The sequence below is a fragment of the Ipomoea nil genome, unplaced genomic scaffold, assembly GCF_001879475.1.
Source record: "Ipomoea nil cultivar Tokyo-kokei standard unplaced genomic scaffold, Asagao_1.1 scaffold0302, whole genome shotgun sequence".
Lineage (NCBI taxonomy): Eukaryota > Viridiplantae > Streptophyta > Magnoliopsida > Solanales > Convolvulaceae > Ipomoea > Ipomoea nil.
In genome coordinates, this window is record NW_017616730.1 from 1,582,553 (window position 1) to 1,595,979 (window position 13,427).

The window sequence follows — 13,427 nt, forward strand, 5'->3', positions numbered from 1 at the left end:
ACAAAGACAACACACTTACTACAACGCTTAAGTAAAAACCGTTGTCTTTGACAAAAGTGTTGCATCAAAGACAACGGTTTTGGACAAAACCGTTGTCTTTTATACTAAAGACAACACTTTTCTTAAAAACTGTTGTCTTTCTAGTGTTGTCTATGTGCATTTTTCTTGTAGTGGTGGTGCAAGTTGACTGGGCTTATTAAGTGGTCTGGTTGGACTTAATAACTAGTAGTTGTTAGTCAACTAAACGCTGTGCCTAATATAAACATTGATTGATGGGATACAGGTTTATGGATTAGATAGCACATTCAGTTACGGTACTCAGACTGCTCAGTAGATACCAATACACCATCTAGGGTTCTGAGTCAGGTCTGAGGCAAAACATGGCTAACGGTCTACCGTTAAGAGGCAACACAACAGGAATATCAACTATGGCTACGCTTCCGCTATCATACGAGGTCAGGTTTCTCGTATACTATGGTTTATTATAGTTAGAGTATTTAGATCGGGTTTATTATAGTTATAGTATTTAGATCTAACAAAGTGAGCAATAATTAAAAAGAACCCTAATTTAATTTTGACTTTTTCAGTTATTGATGGTTAGAAATTTTGAACACGTCCGTCACCTAGCATGTCAAATTTTTCATTAAGCTTGATTGGTGGTTGGTGTTACTAATTAATAACCACATTCAATGGGTGTTCAGTAATAGTGACAATTGATTTTTCGTATCCCCAACTAAGATCTTTACCTAAAAACTAAGGTTGAATTAAAGGTTGGTCAGAAAGTCTATTTTTTTTTACCTAAAAAATAAGGTTTTTTACTACCTTCCAGTAGTTAGAAACCTCAATAGACTTTCTGACCATATTCTTTAGTCTATTGTTTGATCATACAAAATCTTAAATTCAAATACATCTCTTATAAAAGAAAAAATAATTGTTAGAATTTTATTGTTTTATTAAAAGAGGAGGGTGGGGGATAAACAACCCTCATAATTTTTTTTTTTTAATTTTTTTTTCCCAAAATGGAGATAATTCTACAAAGTGATGTCAATGTGGTGTTTCTTGTTCTAATTAAACAATGACAAGCAAAGATTTGGAACAACTTACTATTGATGCTAGGTTGTTGGCTTCAAAATTAAATCTAAGTTAAATTCTTGTTCCAACTTTACATTAAAATATTCGTGCAAATTTTGGACATATTGTAAACCAAGATTTGTGATTATGTTGTTGCAATAACATCTTTCAATTCATATGACTACCGTATTAGAGAACAAAGCAATGACACAACATAACACCTAATATCCAGCTTTACACTTACATTATTATTATTATTATTATTATTATTATTATTATTATTATTATTATTATTATTATTATTATTATTATTATTATTATTATTATTATTATTGTTGTTGTTGTTGTTGTTGTTGTTGTTGTTGTTGTTGTTGTTGTTGTTGTTGTTGTTGTTGTTGTTGTTGTTGTTGTTGTTGTTATTATTATTATTATTATTATTATTATTATTATCAATTCATCATATCGGATGGTAACTTGGAGAGCCAGGTCCAACATCTTACGATCGAAATTTATGTTAACTGCTACACAAGTATAATGAAAGAAGTTGCACATTTGCTACAAGCTATATCTTTTGACATAATAGTAAGTGCTTGATCTGAAAATTGGTATCAGAGTAGGTCACGGATTTTGAATCTCATAGAAAGCATGATGTGCAGTCGAGGTTGGCAGGCCATGTAAGTATAATGAAATAAAATTGTGCATTCGCTATAAGCTATAACTTTTGGCATAGTGGTAAGCCGCACTAAATCCTGACAATTATTATTATTATTATTATTATTATTATTATTTATTCCAAAAGTCCCAAGTGGTTCTGCCAGTGTGAGTTTAACTTCAGGAGTACTTATGCATGCATGTGATATCCAACTTTAAGATTTCCCTTTTTGTCGTGTCTCAACACTAACCTTTTCGATGTGCCTTTGATGTTATATATATACATCAAATGAGATCCCTTTTATTTTCTTTTTTTTCTTTTTTTTTTTATATTTATTATTTATATTAATTATTGTTATTAATAATAAGGTTGTCATTATTTTATCTTTATTGCATGGGATCGGATGAGCATAATTGAGCCCCCATTGGCCTTTTAATTTTTCTAATCATTATTGTGCTTTGAATAAACTAAGTAAACAAGTAAGAAATTAGAATGGGTTAGGTTGCTAGTTTGATAGCATAATTGTGTGTACTAATAAATAGTGTAATAGCCATAGCCTCAAGAGATGTTGTTTATCTGATCTGGCCAAAGTTTTGAGACAAGAATTTTAATGATGAGGCGGAACCTCATTTTATTGAAAATTAGTTAGGCATCATGATTTTTTGTAAGTATTGGATTGTGTAACATAATTAATATTTTATGTACTAGCTCACCATTTAACATGAAACGCTATAGTTGAAATCATCATTACATGATACTATTGAGCGAAGACTTGGAGCTAGGGCCAAGTCTAGCCATCGAAATGTGTGTAGTTTAGTTTGGTTGCTATATATACAAATATAAAGAAATAAAATTACACCTTTAATACTAGATGTAATATATATATCATGACAAACCTCGATATAATATTATGACAAATGAATTTTTTTTTTTTAAGTAGAGGCCTTCACTTTTACCGCAGCCACAAATTGAGTGTTTGTATTGAGTAAATCCCTGTCAGATACTATATAATAACCCGCAAAACATACCGACCATGCAAAAGTAAACCACCCTTGGAATACTATGTGTTGTTATGCGACGAACTCGACCAAAAGAATATTAATAAAAATTAAACTCATGACCTTTTGATACGAGAATTATACTCCATACTTGCACCCACTCAATCATCCCATTAAGGATTATTTAATCCTATTTTTGGGTGTGCATATTCAGATATTATTGTGCGTGTGGATGTTGGTGAAAGAGTGACGACTTAGTATTCGTTATCTAATTTGGAATTAAATGAAGCAATAATTTCCCCCCCACCCCACACCAAAGTGTCCATTTAGTTAATTCACTTCCATAAGTTATGGGCTTTCTATGGGGACAACCAATGGGGCCTTTCACATGTCACTCACAAATTCCTTGTCTCGACAATAATATTAATTTATTTTTATTTTTTTTTTTACTTTTTTATCAAGAATAATTAATATATTTTACTATTATAATAATTATATTCTTGATGATATTGATTAATTATTGATATCCCAAATTCCCAATCTGAAATTCCCTTCATCCATCACAATTTCGACAAGTCAGCAAAAGAACATCTTAATTTTAGGGCCCCTCCCTTTTCGGCTGCTACTAAACTAAAGTTAATTACAATCCTAAAATTATTTAATTTGGATTATTGTATTGATTATCCTAAGATTCATTACAAACAGGTTGTTTTCAACACATCCAATCGCTTACATGTTGTGTTCCTCAATGATTCTGTACTCCTTTTACAACGGAATTAACTGCTGTCTCCCTCTTTCTTTATTTAATCGCATTGGGTTAGTTGGTTTTTTTTTTTTTTTTTTTTTTTTTTTTAATTCTTTTTTTCTTTGGGTACCGTTATGTATGTTAGTCTGAAGCACAGAGGCTTTCTAGTGTGCATGGTTTACCTTTTTAATGTGATTTTCGGATTATTACATTGCAATGAAGTTTATTCCGTGCACATTTATGAATAGTGATTTTGAATTTTTTTTTTACCCAATAGAAGCGACTCAAGCGAGGTTTATCCTGTACACTCTCGAATAATGGTTGTGGCTTTTCTTGTTACCAAAAAAGGTTATATTTAATAATAAAAAAAACAACTTTATTTGTTTATACTTACATAGCAATTGATGCTACGTTTCGATGATGGAATACTAGACTTGATCTTCTAGGCTTCTTTTTATATGTTTAAACATGCATTTTACTAGTGATTTCGAGCAAATACATATGACACGGTTGGTGATAGGAATTACCAAATTATATACATGTATTATACATATAAAACTGCAACAAATTCTAATCTTCAGCAAAAACATTATATAATCGAGCAACCTTAGCTCTTATAAAACTGTAATAGAGAAATTGCTTCTCACTTAATCTCAAGCAAACTAGATGTAATATATGTTGTGACACGAGCACTGAGATGACCAAACACTTATATAACCAGTGGCGGACTCATGATTTTTTGTCAGTGGGGGCGGAACATTACAACGAAAAAGTTAATTTGAAAAAAAAAAAAGATGAAACACTTAAAAAAATATAATCATAAATATTTTTAGATACGAGTAAAAAATAAAACATATCAAAACCTTATAAAAATATTCATAATAAAATATAAAACATAATTATTTTGATAAAATAATCAGAATAAAAAATGTATTACTTTACCAAAGGCCTGATACGCACCCTGCCAACTGAACCAAATTAACACTTGTTAACATTTTTGTGTTTTATTATACTTATACGTAAAACCTGTTCTATATATACATATATACATACAAGGATAATATAGGGGTGGGGTGGGGTTGGGAGGGAGTGGGGGAAGCTGCTCCCATGCTGGGTCCACCCCGGTATATAACCTAGGTGCCACATTTATAGACTTCATAATGCTAATGGTTATTTCTATTACAAATTAGACCACAACATAATGGCCATATGCCGCTAATTAAGTATTGGATCATGCCCAAAAATGGAAGATTTATAGCCGTCCGATAACAATAAATTGCGATGTATGTGTGATATATGTGAAACTTGGGGGATAAGATAAGATATATAATAAAAAGTTGCAACGATTAATTAAGCAGTTAAAGACTTGTTGTATCTTGTATATGGAGACAATCGCACGTTCAGAATGTTATATTGCACTGCACACTTTTTGACAAATACAAAAAGGTTAGAGCATATTTTTTAGCTTTGCTTTTTCTTAAGAAATGATATGTATCACAAAAGTTGCTGTCTTTGAGGATGCTTCTTAACTTGCACCACTGCACTGCACTGCAACTTTTTTCATAAAGAAGCTTTTCATTTCTTTTATTTTTCAATTTGCATTATAATATATAATATATACTTTCAGTATTCTTCATCACAATCTTTGGTACAGTATATATGTAGCCCTTAGGTTTGGTTAATGTGGGGAGCCAAAATTAGCAAAAAAAATCAAAACCCCAGTGTTTTTGGCAATCTTTTAGGGTTACTTGTAAATAAATTAAAGCTTCTGAGCTAAAGGGTACGTAATTGAATTGATATTTAGATATGTTGAACGGTAATTTGAAGAACTAAATACAACATTCTGTCATAAAAGCGTGGCGTTACTATGCAGATAAATGGAGTAAAGTTGTACATTCGCTACTAGCTAGTTATAGCTTGCTTCTCCCGGAGGGGGGGTGATTGTTGGTTTCTGGTGGTAGATTGTAGACAAGAACGTAGAATTGAGTGACAGTCGTAAGGGATTTTCGCTTTTTATGGACAAAAATACAAATTAATATAAAGTATTCAATTTCTAGACATTACGACATACACTCTTTCATGTGTTACAACCTCCTATAACATTTTTTTTTTTTTTTTGAATCTTAATATATACACTTTTGTTTAAGTAATAACAATCCATTCTACCTATATACCAATTGCCTTTAATCAATGGTTCCTGCAGGAATTAAGATCGTAGGAGCAAATATTAGAGACAATAGAATCAGACATCTTTACCAAACCTATAACACTACAATTACTATTATTAATCTAATCGGCTTTGGGTTTCCACACGTTTTTAGCCATTTTGGACTGTTATGCTGTCTTATTTGCTATATTTCAAGCAATTAAGAAAACATGTCGGCAACAAATCCCAATTAATCTTATTGTCTCCTAGGCAATTAATAATGAGAAAAACATCAACTATTATACACAAAATATAAATAAATTAAAGTCCCGAATAAGTGGTGGCCGGAGTGGTTGAGCGGATGGAGCATGTACTGATTTATTTGTTTTTGTTTTTGTTTCCACAAAGAAAGACGTACTATTAGGGAAAAATGATATGTTATTCATCAATTCTTAAGATTATTTTCATAGAATCAAATTCGAAAAAATAAATACGTATTTTTTGGAAAAAAAAAAATTCAACTGGTGCACATTGTGCTCACTAACACTACCTAGTAGATACGTGCACTACACATGCCCGTTGGTACTTGGGAGGAATGAATTAGGGGAAAAAGAATTGTAATTCGGTGGGAAAAGAATAAAGTGAAAATTTAAATTACATTGTTTGGTAGGACATTAATATAAAATGAAGAAGTAAATAAGACTAAAATACTCTTATTTAATAATAATATAACAATAACAATAAGGATAAAACAGTCATTTACCATGGGACCATAAGAATTGTAATTTCACAAAATTACAATTCCCTTCAACTAAACCATGGAATTATAATTTCATCGAGTTTGATAAGAATAATGAAATTACAATTACATCCTACTAAACACCCCATTAAGGCATGGTTATACATATATACTTGGCATGTTTGTAGTAGTGACAGGTGTCAAGTTTAAGGCAGAATCATATGACAAAGACATTATATTGGGTGTTGTTTTAGAATTGGTAGCTTGTAGCTAAGGTATGTAGTAGGAGGATGGATGAAAGAAAAGAGTAATGCGTGTGTCCCAAGGTTTAGGTCACAACTTCTCACCACAATCCTCCCATTATCCGCCGCGTGGATGCTTTACATTCTTCTTTAAGCTAATTAGTTTCATCATCATCCTTAAACCACATTGCATATATAACTACTGCTCCAATCTCAAATCATTACTCCAAATTCAATATACATACCCAATGGTAGAAATTATAGTACAAAAAAATAGTAGTTAAATATTTTCTTGAGTATTTTATGGGACAAACATATTCACTTTCAGACAACTCCTAGTCCAAATATGTATATGACTAGACCGGTTCTGAGTATCTCCACCATGAGCGACCGCACAGGGCTCTCAATTTTTAGGGGCTCCATATTTAAACAAATAAAAAAAAAAAGTATGTGTATATATAGTATATAAGATTTAATTTCAGGCTAAGTGCATGGAGATTGGACCAATTTGTGATATGGTGAAATTGAGCCCAATTTGTAATTGTTTTTAAAATCCATATATATATATATATAATTCAGTTCCCGTGCGGTTGTGTGGTTAAATATGAGTCATTGATCTTGCCTAAATCAACGTCCAGGATTAACAATGATTAAAAAAAAAATGCGGTGGCAATTTCGTTATTTTGCATCTAGATCAAAATAACGTGGTTTTCCTTCTTAAGGTGTGTGGTTTGTACTATGTGGCTTAAGGTGCATCAATTGTTAAAAAATTAAGTGCGTCGATCTAAAGCTTTCGGTGCGTGATTTTCCTTCTTAAGGTGCATAGTTTGTGTGCTTAAAGGTTCGTCAGTTGTTGAAACTTAAGGTGCGTCGGCCTAAAGCTTTAGGTGTGTGGTTTTCCTTCTTAATGTGCGTGATTTGTATACTTAAGGTGAGTCAGTTACGTTGTTGAAACTTAAGGTGCGTCATTTTAAAATTTTAGGTGCGTGGTTTGTGTTCTTAAGGCGCTTTGTTTGTGTGATTAAGGTGCATGGTTTCTGTACTTAACGTGCGCCATTTTAAAACTTTAGGTGCGTGGTTTGTGTTCTTAAGGTGTTTTGTTTGTGTTCTTAAGGTGCGCGGTTTATGTATTTAAGGTGCGTCGTTTTGTGTTAATCGCACTACCGCACGGGAAGCTATCTTCGCACCAGAACTCATTCATATATATATTAGGGCATTCATGCTTATTATGCATGAGTCGTCAATTTAAGTACTATATAGGATGACCCACACACGGAAACAAGTCATGAGTCATGACCTTAATTATATTACGTTGATGATCAAACAACCTAAGGTAGCCATGCATCTTTCATAGACAGCGCAGCTTTATTATAATTGGAAAGGATCAAATTTGTATTTTTTTGTCAATACTCAATACACGTAGATGATAATAATATATGTGTATGTGTGTCTGCGTGCATTATTGCTTGATTGGTAATCAAGAACATCAGGCTAGCTTAGCATGAAGTAGTAGCATCGTCCTATCCTAGCTAGAATGCAGGGTCCAGTAGTACTTGCATTTGAAAGCTGTTTTTAACCTACCAACCTATCTAGCTAGGTAACCCGATTAGTTGTCTCATCTCGAGGGACGTACTCAGAAAACTTGAGTTGGGGGTCAGTGTAGTAGAGAAAATTTACAATGTTAGTCGACATTATAATTAACTGCACCATATTATTATATATACCATACATTATTAAAATTTTGATAAAAGAAATAAGATAATAAAGAAAAATGGTCACTTTAGTTATTTGATTTATTTCTTTTTATTTAATAAATTTTGAACTTTAATATATATTTTGAGTTCATTTAATATCAACATAATAGATTATTTAAAAAAAAAATTAGAGGGGGACCAAAAATGTATTTTATTCTTATTATATTAATATATACATACATATTTACGAAAAAATTTAGGGTGAGGGTATGGATGGGAGGGGGTGGGGGTGGGGGGGAGGGGCAGGGCCCACTAAATCCCAAAGGTAGTTCCGTCCCTGCTCATCTCTAATATATTATGTGTTAATTATCATTTATCAGAAAGTGAAATTAGATAATATTTTTAAGACCAATTAAGAAAGTAATATAAGACGTATAGAATAGGAGAGAAGTCACTATATATTAAGATAATAATATATGATTGCATGTAAATGTAAGCTTTGGATATAGCTAGCAATGTTCATTGGGACTTGGGAGGGTCCATTGTTGCTATTATTTGCGTATATAGAAAAATGGAACTTATTAATTGAGATGCATATAAACAGACAAATATTTTATCCATCTCATACTCGAAGAAGGCACACATGATCCATGTCAAATAGTAGTTAGCTTCAATGCTTATTATATAGATATAAAAATAACAAATATATATTCTCCCTTAGCTCCGTCCCATTTTATGTGTTTGATAATTCGGTTAACTAGATCTGAGTAAAGTTATTTTTAATTCAATTTTTCATAATTAATATTAAGTTTAGTATTAATATATAAAATTTATATATTTATAAAGTACGCTAAAAGTATAGTACTATTAAACACAAAAATTAAATATAAAAATAAATAAAAACTACTAAAGAAAATAAAAAAGAAGAAAGAATTCGTTTGACCAATGAATAGTATGACAGATAAAATGAAACATTGAGTATTAATTTGTGTAAATTAATATATAGTACTTTTACACAAAAATGAGTATTAATTTGTGTAAATTAATATATATATTGTAAATTTTCTATGATATCATGTGACAGTACTTAAACTTATATAGTTAGGCCTCCACCTAGCATTTGCTAGCCATCATTATGCCAAAAGTATTAAGTGCTTATCATTACTTCAAAAGCAGGGACGGAGCCAGAAATTCAGTTGAGGAGGCGGAAAAAGTACAAATGGGTTCAGAAATTTTTTCCAGTAAAGGAGAAACATTAAAACAAAAGACATAGTTTAAAAATAAATAAATAAATTACCTAAGAAATATAGTTGTAAATATTATTGGATACAGACGAAAAATAAAACACATCAAAACTTTATAAAAATATTCATAACAAAATATGAAACATAATTAATTTGAATAGAAAACACATTATAAATTTTACATCTCATTATTTACCTAAGAAATATAGTTGTAAGTATTGTTGGATATGAACGAAAAATAAAACACATCGAAACTTTATAAAAATATTCATAACAAAATATGAAATATAATTAATTTAATAAAATAATTTGAATATAAAGAACATTATAAATTATAAATCTCATTATTAATAAAAAAGAATATTATATATATATATATATATATATATATATATATATATATATATATATATATATATATATATATGTATGTATGTATATATATATATATATATATATATATATATATATATATATATATATATATATATAAAATATAGTGAAAGGTTCTCGTGCGGTTGAATGCTTCCCGTGCGGATGTGCGGTGGATTAATGTGCGTGAGATTTGTACTCAATGTGTGTGAGTGTTGTGCTTAATGTGCCTGAGATTTGTACTTAATGTGCATGAATGTGTAAAATGCAGCAGAAAATATTGATGTCAGCGTCTTCCCCATCCCCAGTAGCCATTTGCCCCCTCCCTGATGATGATGATGCGGAGGCGGTCTATGGTGGTTAAGAATTATGGGAATAATACAACAGAAATCCACACTTAGCTGCTGTGCAAATTTTACTGTGCGTGCGTCATTTATATAAACATTCAACTGCACTGAAGGTAGCTGATAATCCAGAATCCATGGCCAAATTGAAGGAAGAAGTAACAAGAAGCTTAGTCGTTAATGTGCATGAGTTTCTGTTCTGCTTCCTTCTGAGCTCGTAATTCTGAAATACTCACGCACATTAAGCAAAAATCTCACGCACATTAAACACAATACTCACGCATATTAACATGACGCAGATTAAGTACAAATCTCAGGCACATTGAGTACAAATCTCACGCACATTAATCCACCGCACATCCGCACGGGAAGCCACAAATGCACCTGATCCCTTCCCTATATATATATATATATATATATATATATATATATATATATATATATATATATATATATATATATATATATATATATATATATATATATATATATATATATATGTGTGTGTGTGTGTGTGTGTGTGTGTGTGTGTGTGTGTGTGTGTGTGTGATTATGAAATTATGGATGTGTAGTTATGTAATTTTGGATGTATAGTTATGAAATTATGAATGTATAGTTATGTAATTCTGATTTTTTATTTTTTTTTTAAAGTTAGACGTCAAAACGATGTCGTTTTTGCATCCGGATGCACCATGCATGGTATATACGGATGCAGAGCATAACAATCCTCCCAATTACATACTAGTATAATAAGTTGAGTTAATTAATTAAACAAGTAATTATGACAAATGATTGGTTTTGATACAATGATATTTATGTGTATATGTGGGAGAGAGATAGAGAGAGAGAAATATGATGATAATGATGATGCACATATTATTGTAGAAGAGATAACGATGATGTGACATGGCGTTGTATAATGATATATATATATAATATATGAAATTATTGGAGCATGGGAGAAGCTAGTAATGGCTGCTAAGCTACCAACAATTAAAGACGATGATTGTTCCTGGATCGGTAGAAATCATCCTACGATTCGTCATTCCTTTTGTGTGCGTTGCACGAAACGCCAACAAATTTAAGATTGTCTTTCTCCCAGCTAGGCTTGCTTTATTCATTTTGGTCCCCCCACTCTACTGTTGTGTAACGTGAGTTTTGATGGCGACGCCACGACCGTGACGGCGCCTCCATCGGCGGCCGCTTCGCCTTGTCACCTCCATCCGACAACCACATTTACGGGATCGGACTATCAGAGGATCGGAGCTCACATATACTTGTATTACACACTACACATACATATTATATATATATATATGAGTAAATACCAAAAATGGTCACTCGACTATAGCTAAATTTACAATTTGGTCATCGACTTTCAATTTCAACCAATTAAGTCCTTAACTTTGTAATTTTAACACAATTTGATCCTTTGTCTATTTGATCGTTTGTTGACTGTGATTTTCGAGGATATATATGTAATTTCATGGTCCATCGTCAGTTTTTTAAGGTTCCGGTTGCATTTCCAGACCGCACTGTTACATTCGAATCCACTGCCGAAAGCGATCTACCAAATTCGGTCGCCTTTCTTCATCCTCCCTTTGGATTCAATGTAGTTGAGTTCGTACCAGAGCGAAGAAGACGACGTGTTTCCGAACCGGTGCAACGTCATCCTGGAGGCCTCCACGTTTTCCGACGAGAGCTGAAGGTTCTTCTGGAGATCGTCGATCACGGTCAACAAACGGTCAAATAAATGGAGGACCAAATCGTGTCAAAATTGCAAAGTTAAGGACTTAATTGGTTGAAATTGAAAGTTGAGGACCAATTTGTGAATTTAGCTATAGTCGATGGACCATTTTGGGTATTTACTCTCTCTCTCTCTCTCTCTCTCTCTCTATATATATATATATATATATATATATATATATATATATATATATATATATATATATATATATATATATAGGCACGATCTCGTGCTAATGACCGCCCAGGTGCAAAATGCGAACTAATCAGTGCATGCCACGTGTCTTACTTTCATAGTTTCACCTACAAGTGCATGTAATTTTGCCTCTACTTTCACCCACAAGTGCATGTAATTTTGTCTTGTTAACATTCATTGATCAGGTGCACCTATTTTCACCTACAACCTAGGTGCACCTAGTTATAACTATATATGTGCCGCACCTAGATCTGGACACGTGATGCGCGCGTTGATTGGTTCGCATTTCGCACATGAGCGGCATTCGCACCAAATCATCAATTTAGAGTGATCTAACGGCTATGAAAAAACAAAAAACACTATGAATGCACAACAAACTGGGATGGACTGCACAACGAACTAGGATAGATGCATATCAATCACACTATGAATGCACAACAAACTGGGATATAATGCACAATAAACTGAGAACAAATGCACAATAAACTTAGTACAAGAAATTAAACGAATTACGTAAAATTAAATCACAGCCATTGACTTATTTAAATGAAAAGATCAGATAAGTCCGGATAGGTCTTCATTTGATTCTTAATATATATTGTTTTTCATTTTGTCACGATTCTAATGTTTCAGTATTTGGTAATATCATTAAATTCTTACAAATATAAAGTTTGAAATGTCATCAGTCAGAAGAGTTGCCAGTCCTCTTATGAACTACCTCATGTTAGCTCAGTTAAAGTTGTTCATTTTCATATTTTCAAAGCTATTTGCGAAATCCAGATCGAATACTAAAATTTAAATTTTTACTTTATTCACACATTATTCTTTTTTCATGAAATTATAATTTTTTCACCTTAATTTTCTCTTTTCAATCAAACACCCCATAACAGATAGAATATTCATCCTGAGATACGTAAAAATGTATACCAACAACCATCGTTGTCACCCAGAAACAAATCGAAAGTTACAGATTATATTCCGATAATATTTACATGAATAAAATATATGAGAACGTATCAGAAACTGATATGCTGGATATAAAATATGTATGAGAGAGCATTATAATAAACAAAATTATTATGCAATTTCTTGCATGGCAATATTTGCACTATAAAATTGGGATAATATACTGGATTATTAGATATACACGTAATTGAAGCAAAGCTCTGGGATTGATCACAGATTCCATGCAGATAATGACACATCTATTATCATTACTTCAATTCTATCCTAAAACA

The 13,427-nt window shown here is 31.8% G+C and overlaps 1 long non-coding RNA gene across 1 annotated transcript in view; it reads left to right on the plus strand.

The window, feature by feature from the left end:
- The window catches only part of LOC109158222, a 25,122-nt gene extending 13,233 nt beyond the window's left edge, over positions 1 to 11,889 (plus strand). The window contains exons 2-3 of the long non-coding RNA XR_002050335.1: positions 4,533 to 4,544; positions 11,879 to 11,889. This is a non-coding gene — a long non-coding RNA (uncharacterized LOC109158222). The remainder of the gene's footprint in view (positions 1 to 4,532; positions 4,545 to 11,878) is intronic.
- Positions 11,890 to 13,427: the final 1,538 nt, after the last annotated feature.